We start from the raw sequence: 20733 nt of genomic DNA, 5'->3' as shown, positions 1-20733 counted from the left end.
TGGGCTGGAGCAGCAGGTGCCCCGGGGGCCATCCCCTCTGGGTGATGCTGTTGTCAGGCCAGGGTGCAGGTGGCCTCTCTCCGGGTATACAGCAACCCCACGGGGCAGACACATGTCGGGGGGCAGAGAGCCCCACACCGTGAAGAGGGACAAAGGGGCCCTGTGGGGAGTGAGAGAGAGTCACTTTTTGCTGTGGCTATTCCCTGCCCCCCCAGGGCCCATGGGACGGATTGGGGCACGGCCGGGGCGCCCTGTGCTGTGGCTATTTCCTTTCTCCAGGGCCCAAAGGATCGGGGGTGTAGCTGGGGCGCTCTGTGCTGTGGCTATTCCCTGCCCCTCACGGCCCATAGGGCAGATTGTAAAATAGAGCAGCCCCAAGGCTGCTCTATGTCGCATCGGGGAGATGGCCAGGCCAGGGACAGCAACGGGGGCTGGAGAATCCCCTACCTGACAACACCTCAGCCCTGCCCTAAGTGCAGCAAATCCAGCACTTGGCCTGGCACCAGCTCAGCACGACGGCTTTTCCACCCCAGCCCAGTGGGTCTCGGCCCCTGCGCAGCTCAAGCCGGGGTCCGCCTGGCAGGTGTCAGAGTCCACGGCGAAGGAGGCTGGGCAGTTCAGCCCATGGGAGGTGGGGGGCATCCGCTGGAGGTACCAGGAACCACATGTGGGGAGGGGGCGGTTACAGAGAGCAGGGTGGGCTCAGACCAGGGCAGAGAACCCCCTCCCGAGACCAGCAGGGGGAGCTGGAGCTCCGAGCAAGGGGGCTGGGAGCCAGGACTCCTGGGTTCTCTCCCCGGCTCTGATTCCGGGCAGAGGGCCGAGGGAAGCTGAGCCAAGCGCCCAGGTAGCTGGCGGAGGCGCGGCTGGCCTGGCTGGGGGCCAGCGCGGGCAGGACGGAGAGTTTCTGGGCAGGGCCCTGGAGAAAGGCCTTTGGGACAGTCAGACAGCAGCAAAGACTGAGGTCTGGCCAGCCGGCTCCAGTGACAAGCCAGGGGCCCCCGGCTGGCTGGGATCTAGCGCGGGGTTCTCAGCCTTTCCCTTCCTGAGCCCCGCGCCGGGCCCCTGACTGCTATAAAGACTCCAAGGCCCGGCGCGGGGGGCGGGGGGACTCGAGGCTCCGGCCAGGGGTGGGACCCTGGGGCATAGGCGTAGTTTGACTTCTATATTTGGGGAGGGGGCTCAGGTCTGTGGGGCTGTGACGAAGTGGGACTGTTCTTAATGTTTCCTCTGAATAGTGTGGGGGTGCCTCAGTTTCCCCTAGGCAGTTCTTAAGTATCTAGGTGGTGCGATAAGGGTGTATGATCATTGCAGAGCCCTAGAGGGCATGTGTGTGCAGGAGTCTGGACACAGAGAATGGCCGACACCCTGTTTCCTGGCCACTGATGGCCTGGCCCTTCCCCCCTGCAAGGTGAGAGCTAAAGGGTTGGAGAACAAAGGAATCAGGTGACCTCCTGGCCCGGGAAAGGAACAAAGCCCAGAGGAGCGGGGGCTGGAGGGAGTTTCAGTTTGGGGCTGGCTGGGACATGGAGTGAAGGGCAGACGTGGTTGTCTGGCTCACTGCCGCCCAGAATGGACCCAGCTGAGGGGTCTTGTTCTCTGCACCTGCAAGCTCTGTTTTAGACCATGTTCCTGTCGTCTAATAAACCTCTGTTTTACTGGCTGGCTGAGAGTCACGTCTGTCTGCGAAGTTGGGGTGCAGGACCCTCTGGCCCCCCCAGGAGCCCCGCCTGGGCGGACTTGCTGTGGGAAGCGCACGGAGGGGCAGAGGATGCTGAATGCTCCGAGGTCAGACCCAGGAAGGTGGAAGCTGTGTGAGCTGTGTGTCCTGCAGACAGGCTGCTCACGGAAAGGCGACTGCCCCAGAGTCCTGACTGGCTTCATGGGGAGCAGTTCCAGAGCATCGCCCAGGGACTCTGTGACAACTGGTGGCAGCGGTGGGATGTACTGCACCCCATGGACGGCGCTTCCTGCAGTAAGTGACGGGGGAGCAGTAAAACGAAGGGGGATTGATGGGGACCAGGCGTGCTGAAGATTCAGAGAGAGACGGTTTCAGGGGGCGGTTAACTCCTGGAAGTGCGTGACCAGAGAGAAGGACTTTTGCAGTAACAGGGTCCCCCGGGGGATTGCAGCGAGCGGTCCCAGGGGCGGAGGAGTCTGCAGCTCGACCCTGGCAAAGAGGTGGTGACCTCGAGAAGGGCTGGCACACTAGGGCTTCTCCCTGGAAACCGTGGGGAGCTGAGAGCACACAGGCCTGTGAGTCCACAACAACTTGGGAAGAGCAGAGTGATGGCCTGTCACCATCTCCTTAAGAAGGACATTTTTACCCTGTGCAGAAAGAGAGGGTGGAGCATTGGAAAGTTCACCAAGGCACAGTTCATCGTGCAGCTGGAGGAGGATGACCGCTCTGAGGGACAGATTCCTGACCCCAACTGGGGCTATAGCAGGATCTGGGAGCAGCTGGAGTAGTAGCCAGGCATCGCCAAGACTCCTGTCCCCGACCAGACGAGGGTCTTCACGATCGGGTTCCCCATCGGGGGATCGGAGACGGACGGGATTGGAGCTGAGTCCGAGAGAGCAAGAGGACTGTGAGAGCCAGCGAGAGCCCGAGAAAGAGCTGCAGAAGCAGCAGCAGCATGAACTGGCGGTGGGGGAGCGGAGAGGCCTAAGGGACCTCCCCGGGGTGAGTGGGGATAGACCCCGGGATGCCAGTTCCGCAGGGAACCTTGAGACTAAATTGCTGCCCCTGGTTAAGGAGGGGGGGGATGTGGATGCCCACCTCACTGCCTTTGAGCAGGCTGGAGATTTGAACCAGGGAGACCCTGCGGAAAAGCCCCGGTGTCTAGCTCCTTTGCTGGGTCCCAAGGCCGTAGACTCCGTCATCCAGATGGGTGGGGAGGTGGACAGGCTCCCACTCCTGGTCCCAACCTATCTGTCTGTGTGGAGTTTCCTTGGGCCAGGCCCCTCGGACCTCCAGTGGGAGCGGAAGGTGATGGTCAATGGGGAGACATTCCTGGGGTGGCGAGATCCAGGGACAGAGAGAACTGTTGTCAGGCCCTGGGTGGTGCAGCCCCAGAGGCTGAGGGGCTGTGTGAGCTGGATGAGGGTTACAGGGACGAAGCCCCTCGCCCTGCCTATGGCCCAGATCCCTGTGCAGACCCAGGAGGGGTCAGGCTGGCTGGTTGTTGGGGTTCTCCGGGATATCGGCTGTGAGACCCTGTTGTGGGGTGACTGTGTCTCTTTGGGACAGGATCCAGGCCCTGCTCCTGTAATGGCCAAGGGTTTGAATTTGAATCCAGGGAACCAATCGGTGGAGAGGGGAATGGTCAGTAAAAATGCAGATGACCTGGCTGGCATGGGGGAGGAGCGGCTAGGCTCAGGCTACCTGCCTGCCTGTAACCAGACCCCTGGGGCTGGGTGGGACAGAGAGATGCTCCCTGCCCCCTTGCACACTGGAGAAGGGGCTCACGCTGGCTCTGATGCTGTGAGGAAAGCAGCGAGCTCGCTGCCTACCCCCACTGGGACAGCAAGGGCAGTGCTGAGCAAGGGGGAAGATAAGACCCCAGCTGAGTGGGGGGATGAGCCTAGGCAGCCTTGTGAGCTGATGGCTGTGTCTAGTCAGCAGGGTGGGAAGGCGAGGAGAGTGGAAGATGAGTGTCTCTGGACCTTACCTGTTAGCTGGGTGGAGAATTGTGACAGGGAAGGAAATGTGTCTGTGTCTGTCAGGGGTATTGACTTGCCTATGGAGGGAGCTACCCCGGTCTCCAAGCAGTTGTCTGTGACCAGCCTTGTGTGCTGGGACAAGGGGAATGAGATCCCAAGCTGGGTGTCTGGGAAAGGAGAAAGTGTGTCCGGTGTTTCTTTGTCTGTGGAGCAGACAGAAGGGGCCTTTCAGCCTGTCACGGTTGAGGGTCGTGCCGTTGTCTCAGAGTTGGTTCTGGATTCAGCTAAAGCCCAGGAAGGGAAGGGTCCTAAGTTTGTGTCTGCTCGGGAGAATGGCCCTGTAACTAGGTTGCATCCAGTTAGGGTCTATGTAAAATCCCAGAGACCAGACAATTCTGGTGCTTGTATTTTGCCTGTTGCTAGTGTGTGGCTGGGAAAGGGTGTCGCAACTCTGTCTAATCAGGGTGAGATCCTAGCCACGGCACAAGGAGAGCAGGAAGGTGATGTGATTGTGTTATCTACTGAGGGTGTGGAAATCTGTGGCAAGAAGGAAAAGATTCCTGAACTTGTGTGTGGCAAAGGGAAGGAGAATGCTTCTGACCTTTTCTCTAGGAAGTCTGTCAGTTTGCCTGAAAGGGGATTGTGTAGGAATCCGCCGGGTGGGCCAGAGGTGATTCTGGATGTAAGGGAGACCCAGAAAGAGTCTGTTGTTGCTCAGGAAAGTGTTCCTCTAGAGCAAGCCCTAGGTGAAGAGGGTAAGGGCAGAATTTCTGTGAGGGGTGAATTGTTGCATAGAAAAGCCCTAGGGAAAGGAATCCTCATGGAGTCTTTGCAAGCAGTTTACTGCCACTGAAGGGTGTGAAAGTGATTTAATCAAGAAAGTTTCAGTTCCTAACAGCCAGAAATTTTCTGTTGTGAATGGATCCACTGACTGTCCTGTTGAAAGACCCAGTGTGGAGAGCTTTGAGAAGGTCTCAGATGGAGGGAAAGCTGTTAAGAAAGTTAAACAGTCCTATAACCAAGTGGCTGTGTTTGGCCAGCTTGTTGGGGAGAAGACCCAATCCCAGTTTGACCCCCTGTGGTTTTGGGGTGGCCAAAGGGCACGGGCCACATAAACCTTCCCACATGCGGCCTGCGAGTGCTATCGACCACCCCCGACCTAAGGGAGTGCGTGACACTGGAAGGGCCTGGTGTAACGCCTACCAAGGAATGGGAGAGATGCTGGGGCATCCATGGGAACGTTGGTGGCTTCGAACTTCCCCAGGTCACCAGCTAAAGTGACCCCGCTCAGTTCGATCTCGAAGGGGGGAGAGATGTGACGAAGTGGGACTGTTCTTAATGTTTCCTCTGAATAGTGTGGGGGTGCCTCAGTTTCCCCTAGGCAGTTCTTAAGTATCTAGGTGGTGCGATAAGGGTGTATGATCATTGCAGAGCCCTAGAGGGCATGTGTGTGCAGGAGTCTGGACACAGAGAATGGCCGACACCCTGTTTCCTGGCCACTGATGGCCTGGCCCTTCCCCCCTGCAAGGTGAGAGCTAAAGGGTTGGAGAACAAAGGAATCAGGTGACCTCCTGGCCCGGGAAAGGAACAAAGCCCAGAGGAGGAGGGGCTGGAGGGAGTTTCAGTTTGGGGCTGGCTGGGACATGGAGTGAAGGGCAGACGTGGTTGTCTGGCTCACTGCCGCCCAGAATGGACCCAGCTGAGGGGTCTTGTTCTCTGCACCTGCAAGCTCTGTTTTAGACCATGTTCCTGTCGTCTAATAAACCTCTGTTTTACTGGCTGGCTGAGAGTCACGTCTGTCTGCGAAGTTGGGGTGCAGGACCCTCTGGCCCCCCCAGGAGCCCCGCCTGGGCGGACTTGCTGTGGGAAGCGCACGGAGGGGCAGAGGATGCTGAATGCTCCGAGGTCAGACCCAGGAAGGTGGAAGCTGTGTGAGCTGTGTGTCCTGCAGACAGGCTGCTCACGGAAAGGCGACTGCCCCAGAGTCCTGACTGGCTTCATGGGGAGCAGTTCCAGAGCATCGCCCAGGGACTCCGTGACAGGGGATCAGGCCAGCTCTGCACGGCGGGGTCCAGGAAGGGAAAGTCGCCTCCAGCCCTGGACTCACCTCAGCAGCCCCCCGCCTGTCTGGGGCTGTGTGCTGGCAGCTGCTCCCCGAGGGCTCTGCCGGCCCCGGGTCCCCGCCCGGGCGGCTCTGACCGGCTGCAGGAGCAGTCAAAGGGGGCTGGGAGCAGCTGCAACCCCGGACACCAGCAGCAGACGGGGGAATGCCATGGCTGCCCGCCCCATGGCACCACCAGCCAGAGGAGCAGCTGCCCCACACTGTCTGGCTCCGGCTTCCCGCCTAGGACCTGGCCAGAGGGCAGGACCTGAGTGGGGCTGAAGGGGGGGGTGGAGCTGCCCCCAGGACTGCCCCACTCTGGGTAAGACTCTGCAGTTCGGGGGGGCAATGCCCTCATGCCCCCTCACCTCTGCCCATGGGCTCAGGGTTTCTGCCCACGTTGGGGCTTCAGCGGGGCCCTGTGGGGGCGGGAAGCTCAGGGTTTCAGCTCCCGGCTTCAGTGGGAGGAGGGGGAGAGGGGAGCTCGGGGTTTCAGCCCCACGCCACTCCTGGTTTCAGCCCCATGGCAGGGGAGTTGGGTGCCAGGGCGCAGGGTTGTAGCGAAAGGGCTCACGGATCCCCAGGGGGCTGCAGATCCCCGCTTATCTGGGGGGGGAGTGATCCCAGGGGGGCCCTGATGCTAGGCTAGAGGGGCACCTTAGCTGCACGGATGGGTCTATATGGGGATGGGCAGGGAGACTGAGGGCTGGGGATGGGGATGGCGAACAGGTCAGATGGAGGCAGTGTGGCCAACCCCAAAGGTTCAAAAGTGATGAGATTACGTAAAGATACGAGATCTGGGGGTCCTGTTCTTTGCCGTCTGCTCTTTGAGCCGTTAGGGGGCCCCGGGGGTCACGGTTTGTAGCTTTCTCCACAGCCGGGAGGGCTCGAAACGGCCCTCTTCTTTAAGGCTGAAACCAGCCCAGACCCACCTGACTCCGGGAGCCCGGGCTTAAACGAAAACGATACTTATCATGAAACTCGTGACAGAATCATGAGAGTCGGCACCACTGTAGCGATGGAGATGGGTGGATGGGCAGGAAGGGGTGCATGGGGACGGACGGACAGACAGAGGGATGTGTATGAAGGAGGACAGGTGGGGAGGGATGGGGTGACACTGGCAGGCCGGAATTAGCTAAGAACTGGGGACCAGCGCAGGTTACCCGTGTGTTACTTTGCTCAGAACTGGTGCCAGTCTCGTACGACTGTATTTAACGTTTAGCCTCGAGGGAAGCCGCTGGCTGCCTGCATTAACCTCCCGTGCCATGTCTGGGTTCCAGCCTACAAGGAAATAGCTCAGTTTTGCTCTAGAGCTTTGAAAACGTTTGCTCTGAACTTGTGAACCCAGCCTGGGAATCGTCCCCCCGCCCAGCCAGCAGGCCTATCCGAATCAGATGGGCCAGCCAGGACCATTGCAATCCAGAGGGTTGGTTAACGCCCTGTCGCACCTGGGAAACGGTGCACAGAAGCTCGGCCTGCGGACTTGGGAGCTGAATGAAGGAAATAAAACCAAGCACGGGAAAATTGTCCATCTCTTTCTTCACTGTTTGAATTCCGACAGGGCCAGAATCTCTAAGCTGAGGCCGAGATCCCCAAGGGTGACCCCTGGGCCCATCCTGGAAGCCACTTCGAATCGACAGATCACTACAAGTCGGGCATGCGTTAGATGGTTTATTACAGGATTTGCAGCAGGCCTTGTCTTTGGTGTAGGATCTAGGGCACCAATTGATCTCAGGAAGTGACCTTCTGTGGGGTGATTTTTGGTGTAAGTGATTATTGGTCACTAAGCCCAGTTTGGTTGGGTGACAAGACAGACTGGAGAGTCTCCGGGGACCGCCTGTAACTGTAGCTAATGGGAGCTGCATGGGCGGCGCCTGCGGATGGGGGGAGCGCACCTGGCCACGCCTCCGCCTGGGAGCCAGATACGCCGGCCGCTTCTGGGAGCCACCCGAGGTAAGCGCCACCCAGAGCCTGCAAACCTCACCCCTTCCCGTGCCCCAACACCCTGCCCCAGTCCTGAGCCCCCTCCCGCAATCCGAACCCCTCGGTCCCAGCCCAGAGCCCCCTCCTGAACCCCAACCCCCTCATCCCCAGTCCCACCCCAGAGCCCGCACCTCCAGCCAGAGACACCCCCACATCCCTCCCAACCACCTGCCCCAGACCATCAACCCCAGGTGATGTCATGTGATGGCGATGTCCCTTAATGATGGTGTCATCGCGCTGCCGGACCACCGTAACGCCACTGTGCCACAGGACACTGCTGCCATGAGGGCCTTGGGCTGTTGGCATGGTGACGGCGTGCTGGGATGGGGCCATCTTGATCACGTCTGCTCATCTGGATGATGTCACCAGCCTGTGATGTCATGTCACATCAGGCTGATGTCACTGCATGCACTGTGCCCCTGTGACGAAGTGGGGATTTCCCCTTGTTATGTTGTATGTGAGCCTATGTGAGTCTTTCTGTTTTGCATGAATGCCGGGTGTGCCTCAGTTTCCCTGTGTATTGCACCAATGTCTGGGTGGTGGGAATAAGCGTGTGTGACCTTTGTGGGGGTTGCTCCAGCTCCCTGCATGGATGCTGTGGCTGCCCCTTCATAACCTGAGACCCAGGAGGGGGATGCGACCAGGTGACTCTCGGCCCAGAAGCGAGACAACGGCCGGAGGAGGAGCAACAGCCAGGGCAGGCGCCAGGCACCTGGAAGCGAGTTGGTCTCGGCACGCTTGGGGCTCAGGGGGAGGACCCTCCCCCCAAGATGGACTTAGCTTAAAGTCACTGATTTCTGTGCTAACATGTTCTGTCCTACGCTGTGTTGCTGTCGACTGATAAACCTTCTGTTTCCCCGGCTGGCTGAGAGTCAGGTGTGAGTGCGGAGTTGGGGTGCAGGTGTCACGGAGGCCCTTGGCAATGCTCTGGAACTGCTCCCCATGAAGCCAGTCAGGACTCTGGGGAAGTCTCCTTTCTGGGAGCAGCCTGTCTGCAGGACACACAACTCAGCCGGCTCCACCTTCCTGGGTCTGACCTCGGAGCATTCAGCCTCCTCTGCCCCTCCGTGCACTTCCCACAGCAAGTCCACTCAGGCGGGGTCTTGGGGAAGCCAGAGGGTCCTGCCCCCCAACTCCGCAGTCAGACGGGACTCTCAGCCAGCCAGTAAAACAGAAGGTTGATTAGACGACAGGAACATGATCTAACACAGAGCTTGCAGGTGCAGAGAACAAGACCCCTCAGCTGGGTCCATTTTGGGGGGCAGTGAGCCAGACAACCACGTCTGCCCTTCACTCCATGTCCCAGCCAGCCCCAAACTCCCTCCCTCTCCAGCCCCTCCTCCTCTGGGCTTTGTCCCTTTCCCGGGCCAGGAGGTCACCTGATTCCTTTGTTCTCCAACCCTTTAGCTCTCACCTTGCAGGGGGGAAGGGCCAGGCCATCAGTGGCCAGGAAACAGGGTGTCAGCCATTCTCTGTGTCCAGATCCCTGCACACATCTGCCCTCTAGGGCTCTGCAATGATCATACACCCTTACCCCACCCCCTAGAGACTTAAGAACTGCCTAGGGGAAACTGAGGCACCCCCACACTATTCAGAGGAAACATTAAGAACAGTCCCACTTCGTCACAACAGGGCCCTCTGGCTCCCCCAGAAGCTCCGCCATGTGTGGACTCGCTGCGGGAAGTGCACGGTGTGGAAGGGGATGCTGAATACTCCGAGGTCAGACCCAGGAAGGTCAGAGCTTTTTGCCCTTGAAACAGCATGCTCAGAGAGAGGAGGCTCCCACAGACTCCTGACTGGCTTCGTAGGGAATAGTTCCAGAGCATCGCCCCAATGACTCCATGACACCTGGTGGCAGTGGTGGGATCAACTGCACCCCACGGACAGACCATCCTGCAGTTAGTCACTGGGTAGCAGTAAGACGGAGGGGGATTAGCAAGAGACGGGCATGCTGAAGGCTCCAAGAGGTGCAGTTCCAGGAGGCGGAGAAGCCTATGGCTTAACCCCAAGAGAGAGTGGACCCCCGAGAAGGGCTGTCGCACTGAAGGGGTTCCTCCCAGGGATCGTGGGCAGCGAACAGAGCACAGGCCTGTGAGTCCATGATCAGAGTCTATAGGCGCCGACTTCCCCTCTGCCCAGTGGGTGATCAACCCCCACACCTGCCTCTGGCCCCGCCCCCGTCCCTCTTCTTCCCATCCCTGCACCGCCCTCACCCCACCCCCATTCCACCCCCTTCCCCCAAGTGCCTGCCCCTGCCCTACCTCTTCTCCGCATCCTCCCCTGAGCGCGCCGTGTCCCCGCTCCTCCTCCTCCCTCTGGGAAAGTCCTAAGCGCCGCCAAACAGCTGTTAGGCAGCAGGGGGTGGGAAGAGCTGGGAGGGAGGGGGAGGAGCGGGAACTCAGCACACTTGTGGGGGAAGGTGAGGCGGGGGCGGGGGGGAGCTTGGCTGCCGGTGGGTGCCGAGCATCCGCTAATTTTTCCCCGTGGGTGCTCCAGCCCCAGAGCACCCATGGAGTTGGCGCCTATGCTCTAAGGAACCAGTTCCTGTCCCAGCTGGGGCCGCGAGAGAGGCTGGGAGCAGCCGGGTGTCCCCGACCAGCCGGGGGTCTCCACCGGATTCCCTGTCGGTGGATCTGAGATGGATGGAATTGGAGCTGAGATCGAAGGGGTCGGAGGACCGGGAGAGACAGGGAAGGCATGAAGCGGAACAGCAGAAGAGACAGAGGCAGCAGGAACTGGTGATGACTGAGCTGAGAAGGACCCGCCCAGGGGTGAGTGGGGATAGTCCCTGGGGTGCCAGTTCTGCAGGGAACCTCGACACTAAATTGCTGCCCCAGGTTAAGGAAGGGGGAGATACAGATGCCTGTCTCACGGCCTTTGGGAAGGCTGGCTATTGGAACCAGGCTGACCCTTCGGAAAGGCTCCGTGTCTAGCCCCATTCCTGGGTCCCAAGGCCATAGAGCTGTTTAGCCAGATGGGTGGGGAGGTGGACGGGCTCCCATTCCCGGCCCCAGCCTATATGTCTGTGTGGAGTCTCCTGGGCTCAGGCCCCTCGGACCCCCAGTGGGAGCGGAAGGTGATGGTCAATGGGGAGACATTCCTGGGGTGGCGAGACCCTGGGACAGAGAGAACTGTTGTCAGGCCCTGCGTGGTGCAGCCCCCCCAGATGCTGAGGGGCTGTGTGAGCTGGGTGAGGGTCCCAGGGACGAAGCCCCTCGCCCTGCCTATGGCCCGGATCCCTGTGCAGACCAGGAGGGGTGGGGCTGGCTGGTCGTTGGGGTTCTCCAAGATATCGGCTGTGAGACCCTGTTGGGGGGTGACTGTGTCTCTTTGGGACAGGATCCAGGCCCTGCTCCTGTAACGGCCGAGGGTTTGAATTTGAATCCAGGGAACCAATCGGCTGAATGAAGCAGTCAGTGAAAATGCAGATGACCTGGCTGGCAGTGGGGAGGAGCTGCTGGGCTCCGGATACCTGCCTGTCTGTAACCAGAGCTCGAGGGCTGAGTGGGACAGAGAGATTCTCCCCGCCCCCCTACACACCGGAGAGGGGGCTCACGCTGGCTCTGATGCTGTGAGCAAAGCAGCGGGCTCCCTGCCTGCCCTCACTGAGACAGCCGGGGCAAAGCTGAGCCCAGGGGGATCGGAAACCCCAGCTGAGTGTGGGGAACCACAGCCAGGGCGGGACACCTGCCAACCAGGGCTGCCTTGTCCAGAGGTGAAAAGGCCCAGGACAAGGGTAAAGCAGCCTTGGGACATCTGTCTGTCATAGAGGAGCCTTTTCAGAAGGTGGCCCTGGGCTTGGTGGGGGATGGATGGGAGGGGAAGGCCTCCCCGATGGAGAATCAGTGGTGGAGCATGTCCTGCCTTTCCGGGAACAGCTCGCTGAGCTCATGGGTCTGGCCAGGGAGAACCTAGCCAGGGCCCATGGAAGCAGAAGGTCTGGTACGACCGCTCAGCCTGTGGCACCGGGGACCAGGTGAGGGGTCTCGTCCGGTGAGGTAGAATAAGCCGCGAGCTGCCTGAGACGAGCCCTTCAAGGTCATCCAGCAGCTGAATGAGGAGAACGATGTGGTGGACCTGCCCAGCCGGGCTCACAGCCACCGAGGGGACCAGGTCAACGTGATGGAGACGTACTGTGACAGGGAGAGGCTGGTCCTGGCCGTGTGTGGCCAGTGGGAGAAGGGGGAAGATCCCCTGCATGGGTCTCTTCCCTGAGACCAGAGCCGGTCTCTTGCTGGACTCAATTCCCCTCTCTGACCAGCTAACCCCTGTCTGGCAGGCAGAGATCAGAGAGGCCCTGCATTCGTACCGGCCTGCGCTCACAAACCGAGCTGTCCACTGGGTAGATCCGGGAGCCCGTCCTCCCATCAGCTGTTCCACATTCAGAGTAACGGGGAACACAGCCTAGGCCCTGGAGGGAGGTCAGAGACATGCTGGCTTTAGGTGTAATCCAGCCACCCACCAGCCCTGGAGGCTTCTCCCTTGGTGCTGGTCCCCAGGAAAGATGGGTCGATCTGATTCTGTGTGGCCTATCGGAAGCTCAGTGCCATCACCATGTCTGGTGCCTGCCCATGTCTAGGCCTGATGAGATCCTAGACAAGTTGGGGGGGACTCGGTACCCCATGACCAGGGATTTCACCAAACGCTATTGGCAGGTGCCTTTGGATCCAGATGCTAGGTTTGAACCTGCTTTTGTCACCCATTTGGGGCTGTACAAATCCTTGGTCCTTTTGGCCTCAAGGAGGTGCTGGTCACCTACCAGCGCCAGGGGGATCAGTTACTGAGGGGGATGGAGAATTTTACCTTAGCAGACGCTGATGATGTTTGTGTCATTAATCAGACCTGGGAGGACCAGGCGTCCCATGTGAAGAGGGGGCTGAGTCGCCTCCAGGAGGCAGGGCTGATTGTAAAAGCTGGGACGTGCAAGGTGGGGATGGCAGAGGGGTCGTACCTGGGACACAAGGTGGGAAGCGGCTGCCTAAAGCCAGAGCTAGCCAAGGTGGGGCGATCAGAGACTGGCCTGCTCCCCAGACTAAGAAACAGACCCAGGCCTTTATCGGGATGGGGGCCACCACTGGAGGTCTGTGCCCCACTTTAGCTCTCTGTCAGCTCCCATAACTGAGCTATGCAAGAAGGGGAAGCCAGACAAGCTGGTCTGGACTGCGGACCAGGCAGTGCCAGAGATGTGACGATGTGACGCAGCAGGGAGGGGGGAGTGTTGACCTGGGAATGTGCCCTGGGGACGGGAGACCTGAGAGCCTGTCACCTGAGCCAGGAGGGGGAGGGGGAGGTGACACCTCTGCCCAGGAATGTGGACGGAGGCTGCAGCAGGGAACCTGCTCGGTGGGTTTAGTTTCAGTTTGGGGCTGGGTGGAGGAACACAGGGAACCCCAGGGCTGGGGTCTAAGGTCCCTGCTCCCCCAGAAGGACTTGACTGAGGGGTCCTGGGTGTACCCACAAGCTCTGTTTTGGACTGTGTTCCTGTTGTCCAATAAACCTTCTGTTTTACTGGCTGGCTGAGAGTCTCAGTGAATCCCAGGAAGAGGGGTGCAGGGCCTGGACTCCCCCACACTCCGTGACAACTGGTGGCAGAGGTGGGATCTACTGCACCCCGTGAACGGCGCTTCCTGCAGTAAGTGACTGGGGAACAGTAAAACGAAGGGGGATTGACGGGGACCAGGCGTGCTGAAGATTCAGAGAGAGACGGTTTCAGGGGGCGGTTAACCCCTGGGAGTGTGTGACCAGAGAGAAGGACTTTTGCAGTAACAGGGTCCCCCGGGGGATTGCAGCGAGTGGTCCCAGGGGCGGAGGAGTCTGCAGCTCGACCCTGGCAAAGAGGTGGTGACCTCAAGAAGGACTGGCACACTAGGGGCTTTTCCTGGAAACCGTGGACAGCTGCCCGGCCTGCGAGTGGCCAGCCAGGAGATGTACGCTAAACGCCTTAAGAGCGACCTGGTGGAGCTGTGCAGGCAGAGGGGGCTGCGCGTCGGGAGGTCCACCAAGGAACAGCTGATTGCCCAGCTGGAGGAGAGGGATCGCTTGGATGACCCGATCCCTGTCCCTGAGGGAAGCCGCCCGGCGGACGCAGCGTGGGCCCTGGGGCCTGACCAGGCTGGGAGGGGTCAGACTGCTGCCCAGGACACCCCGAGACCCTTCCTACCTATGCCTGGGGGAGGGGTTGTGGGAAGCCCAGCGAATACCGAGGGCCCCCTGACCCCAGCAGCCAGCAGGGGATCCTCCCAGCGGAGCTCCCCATCCCTGGAGCGGATGCGGCTGGAATGGGAGAGGGAGAGGAAAATGAGGGAGCTGGAGGATCATGAAAAACAACGTCAACATGAGGAGAAACAACGTCAACATGAGCAGGAGGAGAAGGAGAGGGAGCGTCAGGAGAAGGAGAGGGAACGTCAGGAGAAGGAGAGGGAACGTCAACATGAGCAGCAGGAGAAGGAGAAACAAAGACAGCATGAACTGGAGCTGGCCAGGCTGAGGAGCAGTGGGGCCCCGGCTGCGGTGAGTGAGGGGGGACCCAAGACTGCAAGGAGCTTTGATAAGTGCTTCCTGGCCCAGCGGAAGGAGGGGGAGGACATAGATAGCTTCCTGACGGCCTTTGAGAATGCCTGCGAGCTGCACAGGGTTGACCCTGCAGACAGGCTCCAGTTCCTCACCCCCTTACTGGACCCCAAAGCCGTGGAGGTCTACAGCCGGATGACCGGGGCAGAGGCAGGGGACTATGAACTGTTCAAACAGGCCCTGCTCCGTGAGTTTGGGCTGACCCCCGAGATGTACCAGAGAAGGTTCCGGAGTCAGCGTAAAACGCCTGAGGTCACCTACCTACAACTGGTCAACAGGATGCAGGGATATGCCCGCAAGTGGACAGCGGGGGCCCGAACTAAAGAGGACCTGCTTGACCTGTTTGTACTGGAGCACCTGTATGAACAGTGCCCTTCCGACCTGAGGCTGTGGCTGGTGGACAAAAAGCTCGCGAACCCCCAGCATGCAGGGCAGCTGGCCGACGAGTTTGTGAACAGTCGGTCAGGGGGTAGCCGGGAGGAGTCCCAAAAGAACAGGCCCCCCCCGATGCAGAGAGAGAGTCACCATGGGGCCTCCCAGCGGGGAAATAGGGAGAACCCCCTCCAAAGGGGAACGCCTGGTGTCGGGCCCCTCCGACCCGTTCGAGGGGACCAACGTGACCTGAGCTGCTATCACTGTGGCCAGAGAGGCCACGTACGGGCCCAGTGCCCCGGGCTCCGGGACAAACTGAGCAGACCCAACCTACCCAGGGTTAACTGGGTAGGGACTCAGCTGGACGAGGGGCAGGCGACCCAGGAAAGGGGGGCTACCAGTTTGCCACCTGCTCAGGAGGGAAGAGTACCCCCAGCCAGCCCCGCCAGAGGGCTGGAGGCTCTGGACTCAGGGTGCTCGGTTTACAGGGTGGGTGCGGGGCTGTCCCTCCGGAGAGAGTGCCTTGTTCCCCTGGAGGTGGATGGGAGGAAGGTCAATGGATACTGGGATACGGGCGCGGAGGTGACGCTGGCCCGGCCCGAGGTGGTGGCCCCAGATCGGGTGGTGCCCAACACCTACCTGACCCTGACGGGGGTGGGCGGGACCCCATTTAAGGTGCCCGTGGCAAGGGTACACCTGAAATGGGGGACCAAGGAGGGCCCCAAGGATGTGGGGGTACACCACCATTTGCCCACTGAAGTTTTGATGGGGGGAGACCTAGAGGACTGGCCAAGCGACCCCCAGACCGCCCTGGTTGTGACCCGTAGCCAGAGCCGGCGAGGGGCACTGCGACCTGACCCTGGGGAGGGTACCACACTGGAGGCGCGAGACCCTACTCGGGTGGGGAGGGAGCGCCGAGGGGCACGGCTCAGAGAGGCTGCGGCCTCAGACCTGGCCACGGAGGGGGAACCGGGCCCCATCCCTTCCCCAGCCGCTGAGTTCCAGGCCGAGTTGAGGAAAGATCCCTCCTTGCAGAAGCTCAGGGACTTGGCCGACCTCAGTGAGGGACGGACCATGAGGAGAGGCTGCCAGGAGAGGTTCCTGTGGGAGAAGGGGTTCCTGTACCGAGAATGGGCTCCCCCAGGGGAAGGGGAGTCCTGTGGGGTCAGGAGGCAGCTGGTGGTCCCCCAGAAGTACCGCCGCAAGCTCCTGTCCCTGGCCCATGACATCCCCCTCGCAGGGCACCAGGGAATCCGGCGCACCCGGCAGAGGTTGCTACAGAACTTTTACTGGCCCGGGGTCTTTACCACCGTCCGGCAGTATTGCCGATCCTGTGACCCCTGTCAGAGGGTGGGGAAGGCCCGGGACAAGGGGAAAGCGGCGTTGAGACCTTTGCCCATCATAGAGGAGCCTTTCCAGAAGGTGGCCATGGACATCGTGGGGCCTCTCAGCAAGACGACCCGGTCGGGGAAGAAATACATTCTGGTGGTGGTAGATTTCGCCACCCGCTACCCCGAGGCAGTGCCCTTAGCTTCCATTGAAGCAGACACCGTGGCAGATGCGCTCCTGACCATTTTCAGCCGAGTGGGGTTCCCCAGGGAAGTCTTGACAGACCAAGGCTCCAACTTCATGTCGGCCCTGCTCCGGTGCTTGTGGGAGAAATGTGGGGTCCGGCATGACTGGGCCTCAGCGTATCACCCCCAGTCCAATGGGCTGGTGGAGAGGTTTAACGGGACGCTAAAGATGATGCTGAAAACCTTTATGAACCAGCACCCGCAGGATTGGGACAAGTACTTACCTCACCTGCTGTTCGCGTACAGGGAGGTGCCCCAGGAGTCTACCGGATTTTCGCCTTTCGAACTGTTATATGGAAGGAGGGTGAGGGGCCCCCTGGACCTGATGAGAGACGAGTGGGAGGGGAAGGCCACTCCCGATGGAGAGTCAGTGGTGGAGTATGTCCTGACCTTCCGAGAGAGACTGGCTGAACTCATGGGCCTGGCCAGGGAGAATCTGGCCAGAGCCCAGAGGAAGCAGAAGGTCTGGTGTGACCGCACGGCGCGGGCCCGTGCCTACGCCACCGGGGATCAGGTGATGGTTCTCATCCCCGTGAGAAAGAACAAACTACAGGCCGCCTGGGAGGGCCCGTTCAAGGTCGTCAAGCAGCTCAATGAGGTAAACTATGTGGTGGAGCTGTCGAACCGGGCCCACCACCGCCGGGTGTACCATGTGAATATGATGAAGCCATATTATGCCAGGGGGAATGTGGTGTTAGCTGTGTGTGGTCAGTGGGAGGAGCAGGGAGATGACCCTTTAGTAGATCTATTCCCTGGGACCAGAGCTGGTTCCCCCCTGGAAACAATCCCCCTCTCGGATCAGCTCACCCCTGCCCAGCAAGCTGAGGTCAGGGGGGTGCTGCATCCGTACCGACAGCTGTTTTCCAACCAGCCTGGACGCACTAATCTGACTGTCCACCGGGTGCAGACAGGGTCGCACCCGCCGATAAGATGCTCCCCCTTCCGAGTCACAGGGAAAACTGCTCAGGACCTGGAAAGAGAGGTCCGGGACATGCTGGCTTTGGGGGTGATCCAGCCATCGGCCAGCCCTTGGGCCTTGCCGGTGGTGCTGGTCCCCAAAAAGGATGGGTCAGTCCGGTTCTGTGTGGACTATCGGAAGCTCAATGCCATCACTGTATCGGATGCCTACCCCATGCCCAGGCCGGACGAGCTCCTAGACAAGCTGGGAGGAGCTCGGTACCTTACCACCATGGACCTTACAAAGGGCTACTGGCAAGTGCCGCTGGATGCAGATGCCCGGCTGAAATCGGCCTTTATCACCCCTCTGGGGCTCTATGAGTTTCTGACCCTGCCTTCGGCCTCAAGGGAGCGCCGGCCACCTTCCAGCGCCTGGTGGACCAGCTCCTGAGGGGGATGGAGAGTTTTGCCGTGGCGTATATTGACGACATCTGTGTCTTTAGCCAGACCTGGGAGGACCACGTGTCCCAGGTTAGACAAGTGCTGGACCGACTCCAGGGGGCTGGGCTGACTGTCAAAGCGGAGAAGTGCAAGGTGGGGATGGCTGAAGTATCTTACCTGGGCCATCGGGTGGGGAGCGGCCGCCTAAAGCCGGAACCGGCCAAGGTGGAGGTGATCAGAGACTGGCCCGCTCCCCACACCAAAAAGCAGGTCCAAGCCTTTATTGGGATGGCAGGATACTACCGAAGATTTGTGCCCCACTTTAGCGCCATAGCCACCCCCATCACTGAGCTATGCAAGAAGGGGAAGCCAGACAAGGTGGTCTGGACCGAGCAGTGCCAGGAGGCTTTCCGGGCGCTGAAGGAGGCTCTGGTCAGTGGCCCAGTTCTAGCAAACCCAGACTTTGACAAGCCCTTTGTGGTGTTCACCGACGCCTCAGACACGGGACTGGGGGCGGTGTTAATGCAGGAGGATGAAAAGGGGGAGAGACACCCCATCGTGTACCTGAGCAAGAAGTTGCTACCCCGGGAGCAACACTACGCGGCCATCGAGAAGGAGTGCCTGGCCATGGTGTGGGCCCTCAAGAAACTAGAGCCCTATCTCTTCGGGCGACACTTCACCGTGTACACCGACCACTCTCCCCTGACCTGGCTGCACCAGATGAAAGGAGCCAACGCCAAGCTCCTGAGGTGGAGCCTGCTCCTGCAGGATTACGACACGGACGTGGTCCATGTGAAGGGAAGTGCCAACCTGATAGCGGATGCGCTGTCCCGGAGAGGGGCCCCGAACTTCCCCAGGTCACTGGTCACAGTGACCCCGCTCAGTTCAGTCTCGAAGGGGGGAGAGATGTGACGATGTGACGCAGCAGGGAGGGGGGAGTGTTGACCTGGGAATGTGCCCTGGGGACGGGAGACCTGAGAGCCTGTCACCTGAGCCAGGAGGGGGAGGGGGAGGTGACACCTCTGCCCAGGAATGTGGACGGAGGCTGCAGCAGGGAACCTGCTCGGTGGGTTTAGTTTCAGTTTGGGGCTGGGTGGAGGAACACAGGGAACCCCAGGGCTGGGGTCTAAGGTCCCTGCTCCCCCAGAAGGACTTGACTGAGGGGTCCTGGGTGTACCCACAAGCTCTGTTTTGGACTGTGTTCCTGTTGTCCAATAAACCTTCTGTTTTACTGGCTGGCTGAGAGTCTCAGTGAATCCCAGGAAGAGGGGTGCAGGGCCTGGACTCCCCCACACTCCGTGACAGGGGCCACCACTGGAGGTCTGTGCCCCACTTTAGCTCTCTGTCAGCTCCCATAACTGAGCTATGCAAGAAGGGGAAGCCAGACAAGCTGGTCTGGACTGCGGACCAGGCAGTGCCAGAGGGCTCTCTGCACGCTGCAGGAGGATCTGGTCAAGGACCTGGTGCTGGGAAACCGAGACTTTGACAAGCCCTTTATGATGCTCACCGATGCCCCAGACACAGGGCTGGGTGCGGTGCCAAGGCAGGCCAATGCAAAGGGGGAGAAACACCCCATCATGTAGCTGAGCAGGAAGCTCCTGCCCCGGGAGCAAGGCTATGCGGCCATAGAGGAGACGTGACTGGCCATGGAGTGGGCTCCTGAAAGGCTGCAGCCGGATCTATTTGGGTGGCGCTTCACTGTGTACCCGGACCACTTGTCCTACCGTGCCTGCACCAGATGAGAAGGGCCAACGTCAAGCTCCTGAGGTGGAGTCTGTCCCTCCAGGAGTATGAGATGGGGGTGGTCCACGTTCAGGGGAGTGCAAATGTTATAGCTGATGCTTTGTCCTGGAGAGCGGGGCCTGAACTTCCCCAGGTCACTGGCTAAAGAAACCCCGCTCAGTTCGGTCTCGAAGGGGGGAGAGATGTTGCAAAGTGGGGCCTATGTGAGCCTATGTGAGTCTTACTGTTTTGCATGAATGCTGCATGTGCCTCTGTTTCCCTATGTATTGCACCAATGTCTGGGTGGTGGGAATAAGCGTGTGACTTTTGCGAGGGCTGCTCCAGCTGCCTGCATGGATGGTGTGGCTGCCCCTTCGTAACCTGAGACCCAGGAGGGGGATGCGACCAGGTGTCTCTCAGCCCAGAAGGGAGACAAAGGCTGGAGGAGGAGCATCGGGCAGGGCAGGTGCCAGGAAGCTGGAGCAAGTCGGTCTCGGCAGGCTTGGGGCGCAGGGGAAAGGCTTGTCTTCCTGTCGTTTAATAAACCTTCTGTTTTCCCGCCTGGCTGAGAGTCCCGTCTGACTGTGGAGTTGGGGTTCAGGGCCCTCTGGCTGCCCCAGGACCCCGCCCGGGCAGACTCACTGCAGGAAGCGCACGGTGGGGCAGGGGATGCTGAATGCTCCGAGGTCAGACCCAGGAATGCTGAAGCTGGGGAAGCTTCTTGCCCTGGGGACAGGCTGCTCCCAGAGAGGAGGCTCCCCGAGTCCTGCCCAGCTTCGCAGGGAGCAGTTCCCGAGCATTGCCCGGGGACCCCGTGACAGCCCCATGATGATGTCACATCATAATGTCTGCCTATTTTGATGATGTCACATTCTCAGGACATCACATCCAGGTGTCTGCACATATTGATGACATCATATCATGGGGCTGATGACATCACCACTTGGTGACGTGGTGTCATAGGTTGATGATGTCACCGCAGATGATGTTACACCAGGAAGACTGCCCATGTTGATGATGTCATGTCATGATGATGTCATTATTAGTCACTGACTGATTAAGACGTCACAATTAACTAAAATTGGGGCCGCGTGCGCCATAGCATGACGTCATGTCGCGCTCTGATGCGACTTCACCTCTGCGCCGCCAGGAGGTAGAACAGGCGCGAGAGGGCAGTACGAGGGCAAGGCGCATGCGCACTAGTAAGAGCCGCAAGCAGCACCCGTGGCGCATGCGCCGCGACCGAGCGGGGACCGTGCGAAAGAGGCGCGAAGGAACCACGCACGCGCCCCACTGCTCGGGCTAGACCGGGCGCTGCGCACGCGCACAATCCCTCGCTGGGCAACGGCGCCTGCGCAGAGCGGCTCGGAGGGCCGAGCCCACATAGAGCGGAGCGGGCGGCGCAGAGCG

At 60.1% G+C, this 20733-nt stretch overlaps 1 long non-coding RNA gene across 1 annotated transcript; it reads left to right on the top strand.

Annotated features, from left to right (window-relative positions):
* Nucleotides 1-7363: 7363 nt before the first annotated feature.
* LOC141977174 (uncharacterized) lies at nucleotides 7364-11252 on the top strand. The gene is made up of 3 exons (XR_012636176.1): nucleotides 7364-7717; nucleotides 10244-10518; nucleotides 11087-11252. It is a non-coding gene; the product is annotated as an uncharacterized LOC141977174 (long non-coding RNA).
* The last annotated feature ends 9481 nt before the right edge of the window (nucleotides 11253-20733 follow it).

This window comes from Natator depressus, chromosome 24 (genome assembly GCF_965152275.1).
Source record: "Natator depressus isolate rNatDep1 chromosome 24, rNatDep2.hap1, whole genome shotgun sequence".
Lineage (NCBI taxonomy): Eukaryota > Metazoa > Chordata > Testudines > Cheloniidae > Natator > Natator depressus.
This window is presented reverse-complemented; position numbering and strand designations above follow the sequence as displayed.